Source organism: Pogoniulus pusillus, chromosome 2, assembly GCF_015220805.1.
Source record: "Pogoniulus pusillus isolate bPogPus1 chromosome 2, bPogPus1.pri, whole genome shotgun sequence".
NCBI lineage: Eukaryota > Metazoa > Chordata > Aves > Piciformes > Lybiidae > Pogoniulus > Pogoniulus pusillus.
Window position 1 is genome coordinate 37,083,338 of NC_087265.1, and position 23,575 is coordinate 37,106,912.

At 42.2% G+C, this 23,575-nt stretch overlaps 1 long non-coding RNA gene across 2 annotated transcripts in view; it reads right to left on the reverse strand.

The window, feature by feature from the left end:
* The window catches only part of LOC135188014 (uncharacterized), a 77,666-nt gene that overhangs the window by 48,010 nt on the left and 6,081 nt on the right, over nucleotides 1-23,575 (reverse strand). For both annotated transcript variants that reach the window (XR_010307538.1, XR_010307539.1), the window contains exon 2: nucleotides 9,061-9,154. This is a non-coding gene — a long non-coding RNA (uncharacterized LOC135188014). The remainder of the gene's footprint in view (nucleotides 1-9,060; nucleotides 9,155-23,575) is intronic.

Here is a 23,575-nt window from a genome sequence, read left to right on the forward strand (position 1 = left end):
AGGGGGTTCTCATTGCTGTCTACAACTACCTGAAGGGAGGCTGTAGCCAGGTGGGGGTTGGTCTCTTCTCCCAGGCAACCAGCAACAGAACAAGGGGACACAGTCTCAAGTTGTGCCCGGGGAAGTATAGGCTGGATGTTAGGAGGAAGTTCTTCACAGAGAGAGTGATTGCGATTGGAATGGGCTGCCCAGGGAGGTGGTGGAGTCACCATCCCTGAAGGTGTTCAAGAGAAGACTGGATGAGGCACTTAGTGCTATGGTCTAGTTGACTGACTAGGGCTGGGTGCTAGGTTGGACTGGATGATCTTGGAGGTCTCTTCCAACCTGGTTGATTCTATGATTCTATGCTTAACCCCATTTAGCTGCAGAGATTGTTGCTGAATAATTTCTATCAATATCTGAAATGGTTTAAAAAAGGAAATGAAACGTGGTTTTGCCATGAGGAGAGTTGTTCAGTTTTAGTAAGTGGTACTATCAGTCCTGTATGGAATTTTGAATTTTCATCCTAACCAGGAAGTGCAGATATCTTATTTTCCCATAAGAACAGTTAACCCATTTTCAGAATCTGGGTTTCAGAAACGCATTTGTGATTGAATTGCTGTTGTGAGAAGAACCCCAAAACCAGCCTTGATTACTCTGATACAGATACTTTGATACAGAATCATTAAGACCTCAGCTGATCTAGAATTAAGTCCTAAGTCACTAAGGCTAACTTTCTTAAACTTTTGTCACTTACTTCCTTGCTACACTGCGTAGACTCATTTGTCTTCTTCAGGCTCTCCCAACATAATTATCCATGGCTGTACTTCAGGAGTTCTATTTTGGAAATATCTCCCACAGGGGAAATTTTTTTTCCCCTTGAATTTTAATTTTAAAACCCAAGAGTTTTTAGAAACACCTGTCACTGTTTCCATCTCTCCAATCAGCAAGCAGTGCGGGTGTCTCTCTCAGTGGGAACTGACAATTTGATGATGCTTCATCAGTGGGGGACTCCTGCTGAGAAGTGGATTGAGACAAAGGAAATGCCTCACCACTGCAACAAATAAGAAATCAGATTTTCTAAGGTATATTCAGGTAATTTCAGTTTCCTTTATTTTTGCATGTGTGTACTGCTGTTTGAACTGACCATTTTCCTCCCATTTCTCTCTAGTGATCACGCAGGTACTAATGCTACCCGCAAAATGACAGTCCTCAGAAAAATACCTTCCATCTGGGATCCAAGAACAGTACTAAAATGCTAGCCTCACAAGAGATTTCATTCAAACCTTAAGTAAGGTTTCCCTAAGGTCTTCATGCAGTGAGTAGTACCAGCCTGAAGCAACAACTCCTTAAGCATGAAGTGTACCACGTTCCTAGTAGTATGTGTGTTCTGATTTCTATTTTCAAGGCTGCCTGCATTACTAAGGAGGACAGATATGCTCTTTAAAAATAATGAAAGAAGGTCTCAATTCCTCAAAATCATGTGTTAATACCAGAAAACAGGGAATGTAAGAATACAGAGCAAATGAATTGGTGAGGGAATAAAAAATCCAGCTGTCCTGAAATCAGTTGGAGATGACAAATTGAGGGGTGCTTTCCCATTCATTCTTTGGGATGGAATGTCCTATTGCCTGCCAGATTGCTCAGAGTGAAAGGCCTCACAGCCTCTCTGCACGTTCACATAATATTCAGAGCATGAGAAGCTGGTAATAAAATGCCCAAACTCAGGCCACGTCAAGAATAACTAGTTGAAAGAAAATTGTTCTTGGAAATCTTCTTTATCATTCAGTGGGGTGAGATTCCTCTTCTTGCATTATGGATAACTGGGGCTCTGTGATGCTGCAAGGCAGAAAATTCAAGATCACCTACAGCCACAGTATCACAGTATCACCAAGGTTGGAAGAGACCTCACAGATCATCAAGTCCAACCCTTTACCACAGAGCTCAAGGCTAGACCATGGCACCAAGTGCCACGTCCAACCTTGCCTTGAACAGCCCCAGGGACGACGACTCCACCACCTCCCCAGGCAGCCCATTCCAGTAGCCAATGACTCTCTCAGTGAAGAACTTTCTGCCACTATCTGGATGGTAAGAAATCAGTTGAGTGGTAGAGGTTTGTCATATACATACTGCTACAGGGTTACAGCAAGCATGGTATGAGCACTCTTAGGATGATAGGAGTGCTCTTTGCACTTATACATGCAGGGCATGAACACAGCTCCTTTTACCTGCTGGGACAGTTTCCATTCCTTTCGTCAGACATTGAGCAGCCCTTAATAACCAGGACAACACAAGTGTATTACAGAGAAGAAAAGCTGTCCTTCCGGGAATTTAGATACCACTGGGCCCAAAGAGAGTCCAGACAATATTAGGAATGACACCTGCCCACTTCTGGTCAGACTATAAGGAGCCCTTCCTTCCCTTTCAAAGACTTTTTGCATTCTCTCTGCAACATGCTTTTCTAAAAGCACCCTGCCCCTTTCTTCTCATTTCTCTAAGGCCCAGAGACTATCCTTTTGTGGTGACCCTACTAATTTCAACAATCTCAAGTAAAGGAGGAGTTGAGGTGGTTTTCTTCTGGACAGAAGATCATGGCATGCTGCATTTCTTCTCTAGGCAGATAGTGTCTCAGGTGACTACAGGTGAACAGTGTGAAAACATCAACACTGGTTTTGGTGCATGGAAGAAACCTGTGCTTCACTTTTGCGGTGTGGTCCCTGAACTCCTTTGACCCATAGCCTATATTTTCCCATAGCTTTGCTGTATGGAAAAATACAGCTCATCCTTGGATGCCAAGTCCTGAACTGCTCACAGTACAAGACAGGGCTCATGATGTCCAGCTGACTTTTTCTGTCATAAATAGGCTGATATTTGTTTAATATCAGTCTCTCCTACCTGTTTGGAAAGCAAATCCCTCCTTACCCTCCAGCTGGTATTTTCTGTACTTGAGTGAACATAGTAAAAAGCTTGGGTTATAATTTAATGCTGCTATGTTTGTACAGAACCAACAAGCTTTTCCTAAGTCTTCATAGCAGTTTTTATGCCAAAGAACTGCTATTTCCCTTGACAAAGCCCTCCAGTGCCTTAACAGCATTTTGCAGAACAGATCTTCAAGCAGGGACGGCAAAAACATATTACCTGCAGCATCAGGTACTGCTTAGTGTCATAACACACTGATGCAGCCTGACTAAAGTTCCCCGTGACAATCACAGAGCACCTCTTTTCTTCTTACTTGCTAACAATGAATTGCTTGTTGTCCTGACAGCACAGTGCTACACAGTTGCAGGGGACATAGGTCTGTTTTTTTCCATAGGCCTTTGCTTTTCCTGATGGGAAAAATTTGGACTTTACTGTAAGCAGGCATCAGCACACCTCTTGATATCCTTGCTGAATGATTCCAGAGAGGCCATTTACAATTCCAGTGCTTTGAGCACAATGATGGTCTTGCCTTTGCTTTCAGCAGCAGGAGCAAGTCCAAGTACCCAGACAAGCTGCAGAAACACAACGTCAGTATTGGTGGTGGTTAAATGAATGGAAGCTTCCACAGGCAACTGAGATCTAAAGTCACAGGTCGTTTGCCTCTTCCTGCCCAGCTCCATATACTGTAAGCTCAGTTAATAGAAACACAAGTGTTTTAGAATATAGTATATTTTCTTCTTCGAAAATTCATATATATGTCTCCTAATTTATTCTCTTCCATCATGCCAAGAGGAATTCAGGCTGGTGGCTGGCAATATACTATATTATTTACTTCCTTTCCAAAAAAAACAAACCATCTCTGCTGTAGGGTCAAATTCTGTTCTTCTGCTTATAGTTGTCCTAATTCTATGAATATTCCTATTTGTCCTCCACTCTCTTCTTCCTACTCTTGTCACTCCATTTCCTCTTCACTTCAGGGCCTCATATTATAGGGGATGTCTCATCACATGCCTAAGTCCAAGAGATTTCTTCCAAACAATTGCTTTCATTCACATTTCTCAGTTCATATTAGGGTACAACTGTACATAAAAGAGTTCAAAAAAATTGAAAGGGTATAATTTGTACACTCTGTCTCAAAAACCAATAAGGTCATAAGGTTTGCCATAATGGACCATGAACAGTTTGATACATGGCTTCTGAGATGCCAACTATCTGAGGGAATTTGGAGCCAGGAGAAGTCAGCATCCAAAGTGTTTAAATTGAGTGAGTACTCAGAGGCACATAGTACAGAAAATCATTATTTACTCCTTCCCTTATATATAGCATTTTCACACTACAAACCAAGAGATGAGAAGAGCTGGAACACTGTAAGCTTGTTTGAGGAGTGATGAAGTCACTCACCCCTTTCATTTTAAGAATTTTTCATTTACAAAGTGTAATAAACTAGTGGTAATATTTATGCAATGATACGTGTGAAACATTACAGACCTTCATTAAGACGACTTCCTTGTGAAGAACTCTTTCTAGAAATGCATAAGGCCTGCTAGGCATCCCAGTTGTTAAATGAAAAACATGCTAGAAAACCACCACACCTTTGGCCAGTATTTAGTGACTCACTGTGCATCTAGGACATAACTCTGATGGATATTCTAGAGAGCCCATAGTGTTAAACCTGAGAGTAAATCATGCTTCGATTATTCCATCTTATAGCCCACTGCAGCACAAGGAACACACTTTGCCAGCAGCTATTATCAACATACTTCGAATTCTTGACCGAGATCATTGAAAGCCCAATATGAGAACAAAAGACTACAAATTATTTCTACAGTATGTTAAAGTTAGGACAGTAGGGTGTAAAATAAAGAGAAATCTCTCTATTAGATAGAGCTGTCTCAGGAGTCATTTCTTCCTTTAGAAATCATGATCTGCACAGTTTCATAAATTGATGAAAGGATTTTGACCATTAAACTTAATTCATACTGAATTTAAAGGCATGAGCTTAAATCATTTTGCCATTTTCTTTGACGATTGGTTTTTGGCATTGCATTTCTCTCCATCACTGTGTGAAGCGAAAAAATCACAAGTACTGAGGAAGCAAGATTAAAATGTACAAAAGATGAAGCGCTGTGAGAAGTGACATCTGGGGCAATGCAAAAGATGTTTCAAGGAGTGTAAACAGGCAGAAGTGAAAACAGAAAATAAAACCTGACTTTTAAGTAAAATCAGCAACAACTTGGATTTATGTAGTGCTCCATATGTTCTAAATGAATAACACCCAAGGCGTTTTAGAGTGAAGTAAGGTAAAAAGAACACTTAAGGTGAGAAAGTAAGAAAATAATTACATTTCTTGAAAACGTTTTCAGCTTTGAGTAGGTGCAATTCTTCCCATTAGATGGCTGTGGGTAATAGTGCTGAGGTGCTGTTGTTTTTCATAATTGGCTTTGGACTGGAGCCATGTTGCAGTGAAAGAGCAAAGACTGCTTGTATTTGAAATGCTCATTCTACTTATTTTATTATTTTATAGGGTTTTTCTAAATGTAATGTTGCAGTAGAATTCTGATTGCTTAGGAAAATCTAGATAGAAAGAATGAAAACATTCAGCTGTTTAGAAATGCTATTTAGTCAGTTATGGAAGAAAATAGGCCTTAGGTGGAAGAGAACAAGAAGAATCGCAAAACATGGATAGGTTTTTCCCCTGGTTTTGTGCTTTTCAACCTATCATCCATTTACAAAGTAGACTAAGTAAGTGGTTCTTCATTATTATGCCTAGGTGGATTTCTCCGGCCCCAAGTATAGTAAAAATTAAAACAACCTTGTTCTAACATCTATAATAACAAAGGACTGTTGGCAACAGAAATAAATACAGCGCAAAGGGAACAGCTGTATAACAGTCTCAAGCATGAATCATCAACACATGGGGCATGTTCTGTTTTCTTACAGAATAGAGGTGCACTAGTACAAAATGGAGTATTTCCTTTTCTACTCTTTACCAAACACTGATCATCACATCAGACAAGACTCACTGATTAGAGATGTTAATATACTACCCCTACTCCATGTTTTCAGAGCACAGGTATCACACATGGTTGAATCACTCTAGCCCACCAGGGTTTTACTTGCTGAGCTTTTCTCCTGTGAAAACTGTAAGTAACTTGGGTCATCACTGGTAAACTGCTGGTAAATATTTTGGAAATGGGTATTTTCCTATCCAGAAGCTCTCATTACTGTTGCTGATACAAAACTTCCCCCTTCGTTTTTAGTACAAAAGCCACACTTGTTGGGAATAGTAATATTAAATGCAGTGATTCTATAGAAGTGTTTGAATATTATACACTGGAACATAAGCCACGGACAGGTGAGAGTGCACAAGCTCAGAAGGACTGAGTTAAGATAAAAGAGAAGGTTGGAATGACCTTAGAGAATGGTGTAACAAATATAAACAAATGCAAGGCTGGAGCCTGTGGTTTTTGCCTATCTCTGCTGACTTAGGTTGCTTAGACACCATGTATGTGTTGTTGAGAGAATATGATGAATGTCTATGCCAATTAGTATGTCATTTCCAACGCAAGTACATGGAACCAATTATAGTTTAATACAGTTTGTAGCCTTCTGATGAAAGGTATAAAAACACACGTTTGGAATGCAATAAATGGATTGGGATTGCTTGTATCAAACGTCTCCCCGTCTCTTCTGGTGCCTATGGCATCGTAGCCCATGGCACACACTCAGACACCAAACCATCAGTCCTGTGTGGCTGGAACTTCCACAACAGTCTGACAAATCTGAAAGTTATTCTGAGTCCTGTGTTCAGATTTCCACAAGTGTGAAACAGGCAACCATTTCACTCACTAGATACATGCCAACAGAGGGAGTTTTACAGTTTATTAAAGCAATCATCACCTTCATCATCACTTGGATTTATCAGCTGTATTGTCCTGAACGCTCCTGTCAGAATCAGGGTCTCACAGGACTACAGTTTCATATAGACAGACAGAAGATGCAGATAATATTTCAAAGAGATAGAGATTTGTGCTATAGAGAGGTTATCAAATGACTCCTGCCTCAGAAATCATCACTGATAGCCAGTACTTAGTCTGTCCAGCTGGCTCAAGGGCATTTCCTGATTTGGAGAAAGAACACTTGCCAGCTTTTGAAAGTAATATATTATTATTATTACTGGTATCTTGCTTTTGAATGCTTCACTATGTGGATAACATGACCCTCATCAAAAAGGAAACCAGAAGGGTGCACACATGATGCCAAGAGTCTGCTAGTAGAGGATTCTTGGCTAAATTTTTCAAAGCTGCTTGAAAGGATTTCCTGCTGACTTGAGTTGAATAAATACACCCTTCACTGCATAAGGATATAGGAGAGGACAATCAGCATCATCAACATTTATTTAGCGTTACGATCAACTTATATTTTAAACTGGAGAATCATAGGCTCAGAGCTTCCTTTTTAGTGATACCCAATCTACTGACTGTGCCTTGAGTGAAAAAACACTATAACCCAGAGACATGCAGATTGCCATGCTCCCCAAAGCTGACCTGATGTGCACCATAATCAAAGCCCTAATGTCAAGGGAACAATTATTCAGCAGCTGCCCATCATGTGCAGTAGACAACAAAAAATGGTTGAACTGAGCTTTGGTCTACAGAGGAAATCATCTTTACTTTTTCAATAATAACAATAACCAACAGAAGAAAAGTCATAATAATAACCTAGTTAGGACAGTAAAGCAGTAATTAGTGTTCACATTTACTCATCATGTGGAGCAGATATAAGCTCAATCAGAGCTAAGTTTTTGGTACGAATTAGCAGACTTTAAATTGTTTGGTTTACTTCTGTGTGGTGCTTCTTACAAATCTTAAATGTTAGATACTTCAATTAACATTTATGGAAATTACTGCTAAGTTACTAGTTCTGATCAGGATATAAATTATGCAAAAAGGTTGTTCCTTAGCCATGAAGAATTAAGAGAAAAGCGGTCTCGGGAATCACAGTATCACACAGTATCACCAAGGTTGGAAGAGACCTCACAGATCATCAAGTCCAACCCTTTACCACAGAGCTCAAGGCTAGACCATGGCACCAAGTGCCACATCTAATCCTGCCTTGAACAGCTCCAGGGACGGCAACTCCACCACCTCCCCGGGCAGCCCATTCCAGTGTCCAATGACTCTCTCAGTGAAGAACTTTCTCCTCACCTCCAGCCTAAATCTCCCCTGGTGCAGCCTGAGGCTGTGTCCTCTCGTTCTGGTGCTGGCCACCTGAGAGAAGAGAGCAACCTCCTCCTGGCCACAACCACCCCTCAGGTAGTTGTAGACAGCAATAAGGTCACCCCTGAGCCTCCTCCTCTCCAGGCTAAACAATCCCAGCGCCCTCAGCCTCTCCTCATGTTACCACAGATGAACAAAGCACATGAGAAAATGGTAACTCAGATTTATGCTACACTTTTATTTTTGCTTCACTAACAAGGCCCAAGGAAACACATGAGAATTTTGATCTAGTCCACATCAACTTCTCTGAGCAGTGTATCAGACTCTTAAGGCACCTTAAAATATTCTGATGAAAAAACAGTGGGTCTTGTCTAATGACAAAGAGCCAAAACAAGGCCACATTAGTTAAAGTCACTATTAGGTGAAGACACTATTAAAGATGCAACAAAAGAATACTACAACAAAGCAATGAAACCACAGTTTCTAAAAGAGCATAGGTTTCAAAGTCCAGAACACCTTCCCAAGACCATAAACTCCAAGATGCCTGATTTTTAAGCTATCCAAAAGAGTATGGCACTGCACAGAGAGTCTCTAGCTGACAAAAACGTAACTTAATTAATGTATAATCAACTACCACACATGCACAGTCCTATAAACTGAAAAGTCTGATAGTCTGTTTTTGTCTTAAAGGCACTCAGCATTTTAAGTGTCCCTAATACTCACTACCTCTCTCTTCTGGTTAGTACAGAGGCTATGCCTCTCGAAGTTTTGTCTGCCAACCCTTTGGTGTTTCCCTGTGAGGTTGGCAAGAATAAAATACATCCTTCTTTACACAAAGAAACTTTTTTTCTCTTCCACAAGCTATGTGATTCTAACCCTCCACATCCCCTCATCCAAAACACTCTCCTACACTCCTTCCAGCATATTTTTCCATTGCAGTTACCTGAGCTGTAGGAATAGTTGTGGAGAAATTGAGACTTCTGCTCTTTGGCTTCTTCTGTTCTAGCTAGCTACACACTAGCAGTAATTTCTTCCTCCTGTGGAGGTAAAGAGAGATAATTAAGATAAACTAGACCTGCTGTTGTGTTCCCTGCTGAGATGTATTAAGAAGAGAGATACGCTGGTCTATTTCAAAAGATATGAGGCACAGAGCAGGTTTACCAATTGAAGAGGAAGCAAAGCTTTTGATAACTTTTACTTAAGACAGTACAACATAATTATTTTACTTCTTTAGTTTATTTTTGTGCAGGGCTCAGTGACTGGATGTGCTGCTGAAATTACAACTAGATACTTGTGTGCTGAAATCAAGGATCAGAAAAGTGCTACTTTAGTATCTGTGGAAAGAACAAAACCCACATTATGTTAAATGCATTAGGGAAGGTTAGGTAGTATAAGTCTTCCTTTCCCTTCCCAGACTTGGTCCTTGGAAGATGTAATAATGTGGGGGTTTAAAATACTTAACAGTTTTCATTTATATGAAAAAAGGAGGAAACCATGTACAAAGAAAAACACAAACACATCCAGAATGCCTACTGCCAACATCATCTTGGTACTTGCCAGTACTTAAAGGTTATCTCTGTCATGTTTAGATGTGGCATAAACTCTTTCACCCTTTCTCAAGTAATTGGACATCACACTGATAGGTAAAATTGAATGTGTTATGAATAAGTCTCCTGCAGGCTTACAGGGCTTACTGACAGACTGAGCTTGCAGAGAAAGCCTAATTTTATGTACGAACATGTCATGCTGGAATAATTATGCAACTGCTTGCTTGCTTTCTGCAGTGCATTGTGGAATCCCACAATTGTTTCTGGGAATTCATACCTTCTGGTTAACACAACTGCTGTAGTTAACAAAGGGCAATAGATTATTAAGGTGAGTGCAATATATAACCACGAATAATGATCTGAATAATTATATACATATATATCTGTATACACACATGCATATATGAAATTGTCTTGCTCTCAAGTTGTAAGAATGTGACTTCAGCCTACACACATTTTGTAAAAAGCAGCAAATGCAAAACTGGTTCTGGCTGGGGAACCTATGGTCCATTGCCTTCCTTCTCCTTTCTTGGCTGACTGAGACGTGCAAAACCTGAGGTATCGTTTTGTCTCTGGTAAAATTGAGTTGTGATTTGGTTGGGTTTTTTTTTACTTCATGGTAGATTTAACTGGTCTAAAATTAGAAATATTTTTGGATAATTGCTGAAAATCATTAACTGCTGACTATAATCTTACTCTCATCTGAACAGGTGGACTGAAAACTTATGGTTAAGGGAAGGAAAATGTTGGGATAGGGAGGACATCTCTTGAGCTTTAAATAGCTGAGTGCTGAAAAGGCAGTATTTAGGGGAATGAAGAAATATCCTTATGCTTTTTCTGCTCCTATTCTCTCCAGGCATCTGTTCACTGTCAAAGTTTTATGTAATCTGCTGAGTTTTTTAACTGGTACACAATGTTCATGCCTATATTTCACATTTGGAAATGCCTATTTCAAACAACAATGCAAAACCTATTCCTGAAGAATAAATAATCTCTGAAAAAAAGGGACAGCAATCTTCCTGTTGTTTCATTTCTAAATACAGAACTGACTGCCATGGTGCTGCTTCTGTTTGTGTGGTGAGAAAAGTCCAATTTTTTGTGTGTGGCACGAGTGACAGTCTCCCTGTTTTGATTTCTTTGTCATTTAGGATGTTTAAGCTTGAAAACCTCCTACAGGAAGACACAGTGAGGGCACAGCTAGCTCATGGTATCCAGCTTAGGACAGAGCTAAACCAGTTTTTAGGTCATTTATAGCAGAGCAGAAGCACTTCACTTGCTATGTGTGTGGGTCAAAGTGAGTCTGCAACCCAGTCTGTGTCTGTGTTTTTCCTGACCACCATGCTGGTGGCTACTTCCATCTCTCTGGGGAGGGGGGAATTCTCCACTGTGAATTTCTGTCATGTGATACCAATTGCTTGTTTCCACAATTAGATATTACAGTGAACCTCTGGGTCTTCCACTTGGGAGAAACAAATACTCTTATTAATCAGGACTTATCAATGATAAATTCCTTTCCTTTACCCTCTTTATAAGCAAATTCATGAAATTGGTGCTCACAGACTCTCTCTTCTCACAGTATCACAGTATTATCAGGGTTGGAAGAGACCTCACAGATCACCAAGTCCAACCCTTTACCACAGAGCTCAAGGCTAGACCATGGCACCAAGTGCCACGTCCAATCTTGCCTTGAACAGCTCCAGGGACGGCGACTCCACCACCTCCCCGGGCAGCCCATTCCAGTGTCCAATGACTCTCTCAGTGAAGAACTTTCTCCTCACCTCCAGCCTAAATCTCCCCTGGCGCAGCCTGAGGCTGTGTCCTCTCATTCTGGCGCTGGCCACCTGAGAGAAGAGAGCAACCTCCTCCTGGCCACAACCACCCTTCAGGCAGTTGTAGACAGCGATAAGGTCACCCCTGAGCCTCCTCTTCTCCAGGCTAAACAATCCCAGCTCCCTCAGCCTCTCCTCAGTGGGCTTGTTGTTGCTTTTGACCAGACTTTCTGCTGGAACATTTATCCCTCCTTTCCAAGTAGTATGTTAGGATAGCCACCTCATTCTTCCTTAGTGTTGAGAGGGTAGCATGTTCCTGTGCTCCTTCTGCATGGTTGCCTTGCTGTGTTGTTCACGTCAGTCCTAGTTCCTGTATGATCTGAGTCCCTGCTACCAGTGCTGCCAAGGTTAGGTCAGACAGTGAACTTCAGTGAATGGACTTTTGCGCTAGACCACAGAGGTTGTTCTCATACCCCCGTAACATAATGTAAGATATACTGTAAAGAGCATCCAGTTGGAAAAGACCCTTAAGATCTGGTTTGACTATTAAGTTAGCACTGACAAGGCCACCACTATATGCAATGTCTACAAATCTTTTAAATACCTTCAGGAATGACGGATCCACATTTTCCCTGACAATTTGTTCTAATGTTTGACAACTCTTTCAGTGAAGAAATATTTTGATGTCCAATCTAAACCTTCCCTGATGCAGCTTATGGAAGTTACTCTGGTCCTATTGCTTGTTATTTAGGAGAAGAAATCAACACTCGCCTCACTATGAGGTAGTTATAGGGAGTTGTAGAAGCCTCTCCTGAGCCAGTTTCTTTTCCATTGGGCAGCTTTCCAGCCACTCATCTCAGTGCCTATAGCATTGTATGGGGCTGTTCTGATCCAAGCGCAGGACCTGGCACTTGACCTTATTGAACCTCCTACAATGGCCTCAGCCCATTGACCCAGCCTGCTATAATCCCTCTGTAGAGCCTTCACATCCTCAAGCAGATCAACACTCTGTCGCCCAATTTGACATTGCCTCCAAATGTACTGATGACTTACTGTCATCTTTTGCTGTCAGCCTGTTTCATCTGGATTTCTTTCCTTCCCCTCCTCTGGTACACTCTTTTGGGTCCTCTCCAGTGTGGCTGGCACCAGCAGCAGTGCTGCCGGGACACAGCTGCTTTAAGTGTACCAGAATGGATCAAATCCATCTCCCTATACAGCTGCAGCTCACACAGCAAATGCAGATTGCTGCTGACAGACGCAGCAGAGAAAAACATGAATTCTCATGATAGTCATCTCCTCTCTGCTAACGTGCCTGAGCAGATCTGGACCAGGATGCCCCTTAGCTCTGTTGCCTGGTTTTGATCACATTTCTCTTACCTATAGCCTTCACTTCCTTGTTTTCAGAAGTTTGTGTTTAGCCACCCCAGAGCTTTAGGGGTCCAGTGAGGCTAAGGGAGCTGTTTAACTCCAGCCGTGGGGTGCATTGGTTCAGAGCTCCAGTGGGTACCCTGCCCAGAGGGAAGCAGTTCCTTCAGGATCCTCAGTCTGGGGCCATGTTTCTTCATCATGGCCCAGTGTTGAAAACCACCTAATTTCCAGTTCAGATGGACTCAAGATATATCAAAGTCCACAGCAGTGAGCCTTCTCTCACAACTTCCAACATGGGAGAAGCAGGTAAGTCCTTAAACTGAACCTCTAAAGGTATAGGGGATCGCTTGCTCAGGGTAATGACTTGAGCCCCCCTTTCAGTATTTTGCCATGAAAAGCATTCCTAGCAGTACAAACAAAACAGGGCAATGTTTGTTCCTTCCTTTTCCCATTCACTATGAAGCCTTGCTACCACTTCCCTTACATTATTTTTTTTCCACTGTATTTTCAATTTGAACTTATCCAGCAGCAACCAGAGCATATTTGTTTTTCAATACAGTTTAACGCTGTTAGTTGATGGCTATCAATTCTATACAAATACTTGCATAAGAAGGTAAGTGTTCTCAAAGCTGTGTGCTTAGGGGTAGGTGGCCATTCTAATAGTGTGTTTATTGAACAGTGATTTAGCTCTTACAATTATTTGTCCTTCATGGCTGGTGATACTGCATTAGTAGGTTTGATTTTTGCCAACACCTGGATGAATCTTTGCAATTAGCAAAGCGATACACTGTCAGCTCTGCTGCTCACCTCCTCCTCTACCACTCATAAACAAAAGGTGGGAAGGGAAAATCTCATCCTAAAAACAATAGAAAGGAATAGTGTTGATTAGCATCTGCTTCTGGATTAAAAGGGAAGGGCAGAACACTCAAAGAGAATACAAGAAAATTTTCCTTGCACCAGCAAGTAATTAATGATGTGTCCATGGGCATCCAGCAACTCTGTTATTGCAGTGGTGTGACCAATACTGTGAAAGGGACAGCAAATGGGACACATCATTCTACTATCTTGACAAAGACTATAACAGGAATGGGAAATGGGACACATGTAACTCATTCTGGAGACAATTCCAGAGCTGTAGTATCATTTGTTCTTCATTGTGAATTCTATAGCAGTGCAGAGGATGAGGAGGTGATTTTCACCATGTTGTATATTTTAGGCACTTTGCTACTAAACAAGTAACTCATTGTGAAATGCTGATAGATGGGGAATACGAGTTTTTGAACCAAGGACTAAACAAAGAGGAGGTAGCTTTAATGTAAGAGTCTTGCCAATTGCATTAAAAGTCAGTAATTATCTCCAACTACTTTCTTGCTTTGTTTGTTATCTCTGTTAACAGAATTATCTCTGAGTATTTTCTTCCATGTCCCAGAGCAGAGCTGGGCCCATGTCCTCACCTTTGTGAGTCTGGGCTTGAGTGTCTTGGAGAGCATTGTAGAGCTGGAACCCTCAAAAAAAAAAAAAAAAATCTATGTCTAGTTGGTAGAAATTCTTGAACTAGAAACTACAATGGAAAAAAAATCATGGTTGCTAAGTCCCATTGGACCTAGTTCTTCTGGCAAGAAGAGAGGACAGCTTGGCTGTTGTTTATGCCAACAACTGATTTGGATGCTGTTTATTGTGGAAAGGCAACATCTGAAGCTTCCCAAAGAGTTTAATCCAAGTCTAAAACCCTGCAGTAATCCACTCTGTAGTAGAAGATGGCTACAAAGCCCTGTAAATTACCAGTGGTTTTTCAGAGCTTGATGCCTGAGTAACGGGGACTTCATGACAATCCACATTAAAAAGAAGAAGTAAGCTATTCCTTTGCATGCTAAGTTATTTTCAGAGTTCCTTACTGTGGCTCTAAAACCTCTATTAAATCCCATAGGTTTCTGCTGTATGCTTAGTTTGCTGTTCTGCGTCAGGTTGAAGAATGCACTTTCACTTCTTAAACTTTGTGTTTGCTACTTGTAACTAAGGCACCAAGAAAGGTGAAAGGCTGATGTGACCACCCATGAATTAGGCTGCTATGACATCTAGCAAGAGCAGAGGCAACCTGGACCTTGAATTTATGTAAATTGAATTTCCATGTTCCAGGTGTCTAGAGGGCTTGAAGTGACAAATGATCCTTCATGAAGGTAGATGAGAATATCAGTACTCCCCTGGTGGGCAAGTAATCACAGTATATGTGGGAATGCAGGAAGCAAAGTTTGATTTTGAACCTCAAGTGCACCCTGATGACAATGAAAGACACAAAGTGCCTTGTGTGAATCACAAATGAGCTCCTGTGAGTAGCACAAGAACAGGCTGGGTGGGTTTAGAGTGGAGAGTTACCTTGACAGCCTTACGAACTGAAAGTCAGTTCTGTCTGCCCTGCAGGACTGGGGACAAAATGCACCAAGTTTTAGTTTTACCTGTGGTTCAAACCCCATACTATGTTTTAGGATCAAAATTGCAGTTAGTTGAATGTAACTATATGTCATGTGCCAATGTTTCTGCACAAATCCACCCTGCATTTTACCTCAAACTGTTCATCCAGTTTCTCCTATGAGACTCGCTAGAATGTTGTGAGGGTTAACAGCAAACTGGTTAGTCTCACTGGGAAGCAACAATGGCTACCTTGCTTGGTGGGAGTTTGGGGACAACAGAATTCCTTTGTGTGACACTAAATCATTGCTTTATCAGGAAGCAGGAGGCCTTTAGATGGACATGCTGGAGATCCCAGGTTATGCTTTGATTTCTGAGTCAGCTGCTGAGATTAGGCCAGCAAAGGAAAGATGAAAAGGAGTTTTGCTTTCAAATGAAATGCTTGGGAAGACAAAAGAATGTATTAAAATTGATAAATGAATGTATTAAAATTGATAAAATTGAGAAAGAGAGTATCTTTTTTTTTTTTTGGTTCTATTTTGAATTAGTAGGAAGTATTTGGGTTAGCAGGAATGCTTCAACAGACACAATTTTTTCTATCAAACTGTTCTTTCAGGGAAAAAGGACATGGGCAGTGTTTAGAGTCTGAAACACCATGGTAAGCTTAGAGTAACTAGTGAAGTAAGAGAAGTTGTTTAAGATGCGTGGTTGCTGCAGGTCAGACGAGAATTTATTAGTCTAGGACTGAAACTCCCTTGAGTCCTGGCTGGTCTCCAGGCTGTAGTGATCTCAGTTTCTCAAAGGACAGATTTGAAAGCAAAGTGTCTCAAATAATGAAATATCAAATTTCTCTTATTTAAAGAAAAGAAAAAACAAAACCCTTTACTAGCACAGCTACCACAAGATACACCTCTCTATGCCAAGCATAACAGCTACAGCAGCTGGAGCTCAAGAAGCCTGCATAGCCAGGATTTGCCTCCTGAGGGAAGAAGCATCATTTGCTCCTAGCTGAAGGCAGAGAAGCTATGCCCATTCCCAAGACAGTCATCAACAGAGACATTCCTTCAAGCAGGATACAACACTGAGGCAATGCTTGAGACCTTCCTGATGCTTTGGTGTGGAAGATCCTCCCCTGGCTGAATTGGAAATAAGGAATAGATCACAATACAGAAGATCAGTGAGATGAGTGCCTCTTGGAAAGAATGAGCCCCTGGTCAGTGAGAGTTGTGCTAAAAAGTTTGTACAGACCCATCTATTTCAAGAGAAAATATTCAAGGATCTTGAATCATAGAATCATAATCATTTGGGTTGGAAAAGACCTCTGAGACCATCAGGTCTAACCATTAACCCTACTGCCAAGTTCACCACTGAACCATATTGCTTAGCATCTAAACAAACTTCAAACATATCCAGGGATGGTGACTCACCAAACTCCCTGAGCAGCCTGTTTCAGTGCTTAACTAAACTTTTCAGTGAAAAAAAAAATCCTGATGTTTAGCCTAAACCTACCCTGGTTCAGCTTCAGGCTGTTCCCCCCGAAGTCTTTCTTTTCTAGAAAAGTGCCAGTTGCTGCTGCTCCTTTTATAGCCAAAGAGAACAAATGGTGAGAAAAGCTTGGAGGAGTTTCTTCACTCCAAATTTGATCTGACTTTCCAGCCATACTGGAACAAAGATCTGGATTCCTTTACTTTCTACATTACCTGGTAAGCCAGATGGTTCTTGGCTAGATGACTTGTGTATATGGCCAGTGTACATGTTGTGGTGGTTAAGATCCTGAATCCATTGCTAGGATTTGGCTCTCAATAGCTGGGGCAATCAGTAAGACTAACTTTGGGTAGAAGAAGCTGCCAGTGCACCACTTCATCACAATGGCAGTGGCTTTGTATCTTAGCAGCCAGAAGAGAGTGGCTTTGATAAGATGTGTGAGATAGCTGAAAATAAGCCCTGTTTACCACACCAGAATGTTCCTTTTCCCTTCAAAACCATGTTGAGGAAAAACGACTGTGTTAGAATAATGAAATTGCCCATGATCTGTTATGGTGTCCACATGCCCTAGGGAGACAAGAGTGAAACAAGGTGATATAGCAGAAACCTCCCTTTGTATTTGAGTTTATCCTTGTCTAAGTTCCAAGTCTCCCAGTTTCGCAATCTGGCTGAAGACTGGGCTCCAGAGAGCAACAGCTCAACATAATGCTGGCATTGCTTTCAGCTTTCTCTTTGCTTCCCAACTGCATCCCCAGCGGGCCCTGATGATAGATTCATCTCTGCTAAGCAGCCTACCTACATGCTAGCTGCTGCCACTCCGTTGTCCTCAGGTCAAGGGAGAAAGTACAGATCAGAGGTCAAAATAGAAGAGAGGAGCACAGTCCCAACCCAGATTCCTGCACAGGAACAGGAAGAGAGGTTTCCACATTTGAAAGTGCTGATTTCACTCTCTAAAGCTTTTTTGTTTTATATTAAAGGGATCTGGAGACTGTACAAATTTAACAGTCCTTTCTCTCCTCCTAGCTTCCTAATTCAACCAGCTTTTGGTCACTTTCATTCACCCATATGTGGCTGGCTGCCTGGATTAACTTCTTCATCTAATACATTTTCTTGTGTTAACAACGTATGTGGCAAAAAAAAAAAATGGTTGCTCCCAGGCAACCAGCAACAGAACAAGGGGACACAGTCTCAAGTTGTGCCGAGGTAGGTATAGGCTGGATGTTAGGAGGAAGTTCTTCCCAGAGAGAGTGATTTGCCATTGGAATGGGCTGCCCAGGGAGGTGGTGGAGGCACCGTCCCTGGAGGTGTTCAAGAAAAGCCTGGATGAGGCACTTAGTGCCATGGTCTAGTTGATTGGACAGGGCTGGGTGCTAGGTTGGACTGGATGATCTTGGAGGTCTCTTCCAACCTGGTTGATTCTATGATTCTATCAAAAGGCATGGGAATGCAATGTTCCAGCTACTGAAGGACATTTAGAATTCAGCAATTTGCCACCTTTGTGTCACTCCCAACACACTGTGAAATGTAAACAGATCTAAAAGGAGATACAGGAGTACAAACCCACATAGAACTCCACTTGTTTTCATTTGCAGCTTAAGAAAACTAAACTGTAATGACGTTTTGGCAGTTTTGATTTACATTTTCTCTGAGGCCCAGTAAACATTTCCTCAAGATTTTATCTGGGGTTAAAAATACTTCTGCATTTCAACATGCACCTTTGAAAAGTGTCAAGCACTTTAGCCACAGTTCGTGCAAACACAGGGATTTTTTTCCTCCTTTAATATGAAAACCCTCTGAAAAGAGTGTTCAGAGGCAGCATTACTTGCTTGTGAAATTCGTTGAAGTATACTTTTTGTACCTAAATGGTAGGTGCCTTTTCCAAATATATGTGGGAAAAAAAACCTTAATTTTGAGAGGTAAAGGAGGATTCTGTATAAGCAGTGCTAATGCTAATCTTGTGAGTTTGATTACACACCATAGCTCCTGGTTATGTGCAACAAGTGTCTTCAAGAGCGTGCTGGAGCGTGTCCAGAGAAGGGCCACGAGGATGATCAGAGGGCTGGAGCACCTCTCCTATGAGGACAGACTGAAAGAGCTGGGGCTGCTCAGTCTGGAGAAGAGGAGGCTCTGAGTTTACCTCATTGTGGCCTTTTAGTACCTGAAGGGGGCCTACAAAAAAGCTGGGGAGGGACTTTTTAGGATATCAGAGAGTGACAAGACTAGGGGGAATGGAGCAAAGCTGGAGGTGGGGAAATTCAGACTGGACATGAGAAGGAATTTCTTCAGCCTGAGAATGGTGAGAGCCTGGAATGGGTTGTCCATGGAGGTGGTTGAGGCCCCATCCCTGGAGGTGTTTAAGGCCAGGCTGAATGAGGCTCTGGCCAGCCTGATCTAGAGTAGGGTGTCCCTGCCCATGGCATGGGGATTGGAACTAGATGACCCTTGTGGTCCCTTGCAACCCTGACTGATTCTATGATTCTATTCTATGAGTCTAAAAACCCATCGAGAATTGTGCAAGTGTTGAAGGTACTCATCCTGAATGACTTGCTGTAACACAGCAGCATGCCAGCTGACTTGGCCAGAGTGCTTCCCCAAGGAACAAATGGGAGCTATATGCACTCAGACCCAACATCATATATGGCTTTAAGCTCACAAGGCAATAAGAAATCATAGAATCATAACATTGTCAGGGCTAGAAAGGAACCTCAAAGATCATCTACTTCCAACCCCCTGTCATGGGGAGGGACACCTTACACTATAATGGAGAGGCTTCTCCTGCCTTACACTCTATTTTGCGTATCTGCATAGCCTTCATCATAGTCTTACACTACCCATTTAAACTCACTACAAAATTTACCAAGAGGCCCACAAGTACACAAAAAAAATCCTTAATTAGGCTTCCTGCCAAAGAAAGCACCCCAGCAAGAAACATAAGCAGTCTGCAGAGGCTTTTGTAGTTTTCTTCTGGGGATCTGTTTCTACCTATGTCATCTAGAGAACCCAATTCGTGAAAGGCAGTTTATTCTCTGACATGGGCTGCAGAAATGGCTCTGGTGTGTGCTGAGCTCAGCTGCTACACCCTGTGACAGATTTCCCAACAGTAGCTGGGCAAGCTGGAGACAGACTGTCATTTCATCATGTTTGGAGAGAGATTCCCCCCTTTAACACTTAAGTATTATCCACATACTGGTATTCTGGCAAGCCTGTGTTCATGTTAATCTGTTACGATAGTCCTGTTCCCACTCATAATGTGTCACACTATGTCAGCTTCAACCAGGCCAGGATGCCAGCCTTAGCTGGATTGTCAATAGCCTGCAGAAGAGCCTCCTGCTGGTGCAAGAAGTGCCAAATTAGGCCACATGCTGTCATTGGGATGCATTGTGCGCTACTTTGGTATCAATTATGGAGGAAGTAACACAAATTTTTCAGAAAATAATGTCTTAACCCACCCATTTTTTGTGCTCTATCTCCTCTGCTCAATTCCCATATGCTATTTCTGGGGTTTGTCTTTATAAAAAGAAGGTATTTTTCTTCCCTGACATCTAAGAGAAAGGGCAGATACGGCTGCTCCGATTATGAGTGCCAATTGTGTTCATTTTTGACCCTGAAGTTGTCTCTTTCTATTAAACCATTTACCATTAAGACAACAGCACTGAGTGCTGCAGAGACACTGGTTCCAAAGACAGTCTTTGCCCCCAGCAGGACTGCTGTCTAGCTGCTCAGTGTTTCTTTGCAGAAATCCAGGTGTCCTATGCTCCTGTAGATTTCCGCTATCCCTAGAGTGCTGATAAGGAGGTATGAGATATGTACTCTGCTGCATGCATCCCTCTGACCAGGACTTGCACGAATTGCCAGGTTTCACAAGTGTGGTGTTACTGAAAACAGAAGAGCTTCTGAAACTCTTTTTTTTTTCTAATCAGGATGATCTCCACAGCTTCTGGCAGGCAGCTGAATAAGTAAGAATATCATACCTATCAAAATAAATGCAGCCTGCCAGCCTCCGCATAACATCTCATCAACAATCTTGCACCGATTCTGAACAGTGTCTTGTGTTTCTATAGACTCAGGGTTGCCTCTGCCTTTCCAGCTGTGATGCTGCTTGTCCTTTGTGTAAACACCATCTTTTTTTCTTTCCCCCCACTAATATGAATGGGGAACAATATACCACCAGATAAAATGGTTGCCTTTCCACATTTGCTCACTGCAGGAACTCTTTAATCACCAATGTCAGCTAGGGACAGACATCTCAGAGTTGAGAGATAACAGTTATTTGCTGGCAAGTTCTTGTATGATAAGCCCAACAACTGGGTGATTACACACTTTCTCAAATAACACAGGAAGATGCCTGACCACATTTCCAAAAGTACATGCTGCAGCATCTGGAAGCTGCATAAGAAATCCATCAAAATTATTCCCCTCCAGTTTATTTTTTTTCAGTGCTCTGAAATCTGAATGTAATTTTGACATTCTTGACCTATCCACCAGCTTTTCTGCAATGAAAGGCTTCATAATGTGTACAAAGTCAATACTATAGACAAAGCACAACTGATTAATGGGAGAGGGTTTCTGCCATAACTAGGCTGCTTAAGGTCACAGTTAAACAATTTTTCACAGCTGCTTCATCCCCTAAATTGCACTTGCATGGTTGCAGTGCTAGCTGAAATGAACACGTACATGCTGATTGAGTAAATTATTAAAACACATAAGCTGGAGCAAAGACTCTGCTTTCAAAGAAAGACAATGCCTTTGCAGCACTTAAATAGTCTTAAAGTAAACATCTGAAAAGATTGTCTCATTTATAAACACTGACAGTGTGTTTCTTAGGTGCTGGGGAAAGATCTGTGGAAGTCTGAGTATCTCAGAGTGTTATTCCTACAGTAATCTCTGGATGGTCCATATATATAGCTAAGTCAAGGCAGTTGGGCTGGTTTGAATGTGGACCAACCCAGTGTATGTTTTCAGGCTTCTTTCAGTGTGAGACAGCAGTTGTGTGACATGTAATGAGAAGGAGTATCTGACATGCTGGTGTTTACTCACAGGTATTGGGGCATACTGTCATGGGCAGCCATACTAGACAGCTACTGGGACACATACTTGCATGCAGGACACCATTCTCAGCTGGGAGAACCAAAGGACCTGAGAGATCCCCTGAGGAAGGAGAGAAGCCATAGTACTAAAGACAGGTACAACAGCAGAGTACCAGAGAGGATTCAGAAGTCGGTCCTGTGTTTTGTGTGTGTGGCCCAATGGACATGCGATTTGGGTCTGCAGCAGTCTGAAATCATAGAATCAACCAAGTTGGAAGAGACCTCCAAGATCATCCAATCCAAACTAGCACCCAGCCCTAGCCAGTCAACTAGACCATGGCACTAAGTGCCTCATCCAGTCTTTTCTTGAACACCTCCAGGGACGGCAACTCCACCACCTCCCAGCGCAGTCCATTCCAATGCCAATCACTCCCTCTGGGAAGAACTTCCTCCTAACATCCAGCCTATACCTACCTCGGCACAACTTGAGACTGAGTCCCCTTGTTCTGTTGCTGGTTGCCTGGGAGAAGAGGCCAACCCCCACCTGGCTACAACCTCCCTTCAGGTAGTTGTAGAGAGCAATGAGGTCCCCCCTGGGCCTCCTCTTCTCCAGGCTAAACAACCCCAGCTCCCTCAGTCTCTCTCTACAATATTTTGCGCTATTTGTGCCACCTTGAAAGAGTGGGCCTTTTGAACTGAAATCTTGCATAGCAAGCCTTTAAACTATTTGGGGTAAAAAAGATATAGAGCCTTTCTGGGTTTGTTACCAAATCTGAGGTTTTCAAACGGGGGCATTTGAGTTCAAATAGGGGTAAATAAGTCCAAGCATCCTTTTGTACTTAGTCTGCCATGATGCGAATAGAGTCACGCTTTGTGTTTGCTTTGCTGGTTCTCTGTCAGAACAATGAATGCAAGCTAAGATTTTTAGCATTGGGTTGCATTTAAATGGGAAGGAAATCATCTAGAGTACACTTCTTTCTCCCTTTCACAGAATACATCTGATTGGAAGAAACCTCTAAGACCATTCAATCCAACCCTCAACCCAGCCCTGAAGGGTCAACACTAAACCATGTCCCTAAGCACCAGGTCCACATGATACTGAAACACCTTAAGGTATGGTGACTCCACCACTGCCGTGGGCAGACCATTCCAAAGGTTGATAATCCTTTCAGTGAAGAAATAATTCCTAACACCCATCCTAAACCTCCCATGGTACACCTTGAAACCATTTCCTCTAGTCCTGTCACTTACCACCAAGGAAAAGAGGCTAGCCTCTCCTTGCTCCAACCTTCCTTCAGGCAGCTGTAGAAAGCAATGAAGTCTCCCCTCAGCTTCCTCTTCAACAGACTGAACAACCCAAGCTTTTCTCTTGCAATAGAACAGCAAGTGTTGCTTTTGTGCTTGCATTAGGTGTGAGACAGAGATGGATTCACTAACCTGCTGAATACATGAATTGGTTTGCACAGGTGAGAAAATAGACATTATAGGAATCTAAACACTCATCTCTGTCTTAATTCTTCCTTGAAAATGCAGGCACTCCTCTCCTTTCCTTCACCTTAGGACTTACTGACAAGGGAGGTTATTCTTTCCCTGTACTCAACACTGATCAGGCCACACCTTGAGTACTGTGTCCAGTTCTGAAAGTTCTGGAACACAGCCCTGTGGGGAGAGGCTGAAAGAGCTGGGGTTGTTTAGCCTAGAGAAGAGGAGGCTCAGCAGGGACCTCACTACTGTCTACAACTACCTGAAGGGAGGTTGTAGCCAGATGGGAGTTAGTCTCTTCTCCCAGGCAACCAGCAACAGAACAAGGGGACTCAGTCTCAAGTTGAGCCAGAGGAGGTATAGGCTGGATGTTA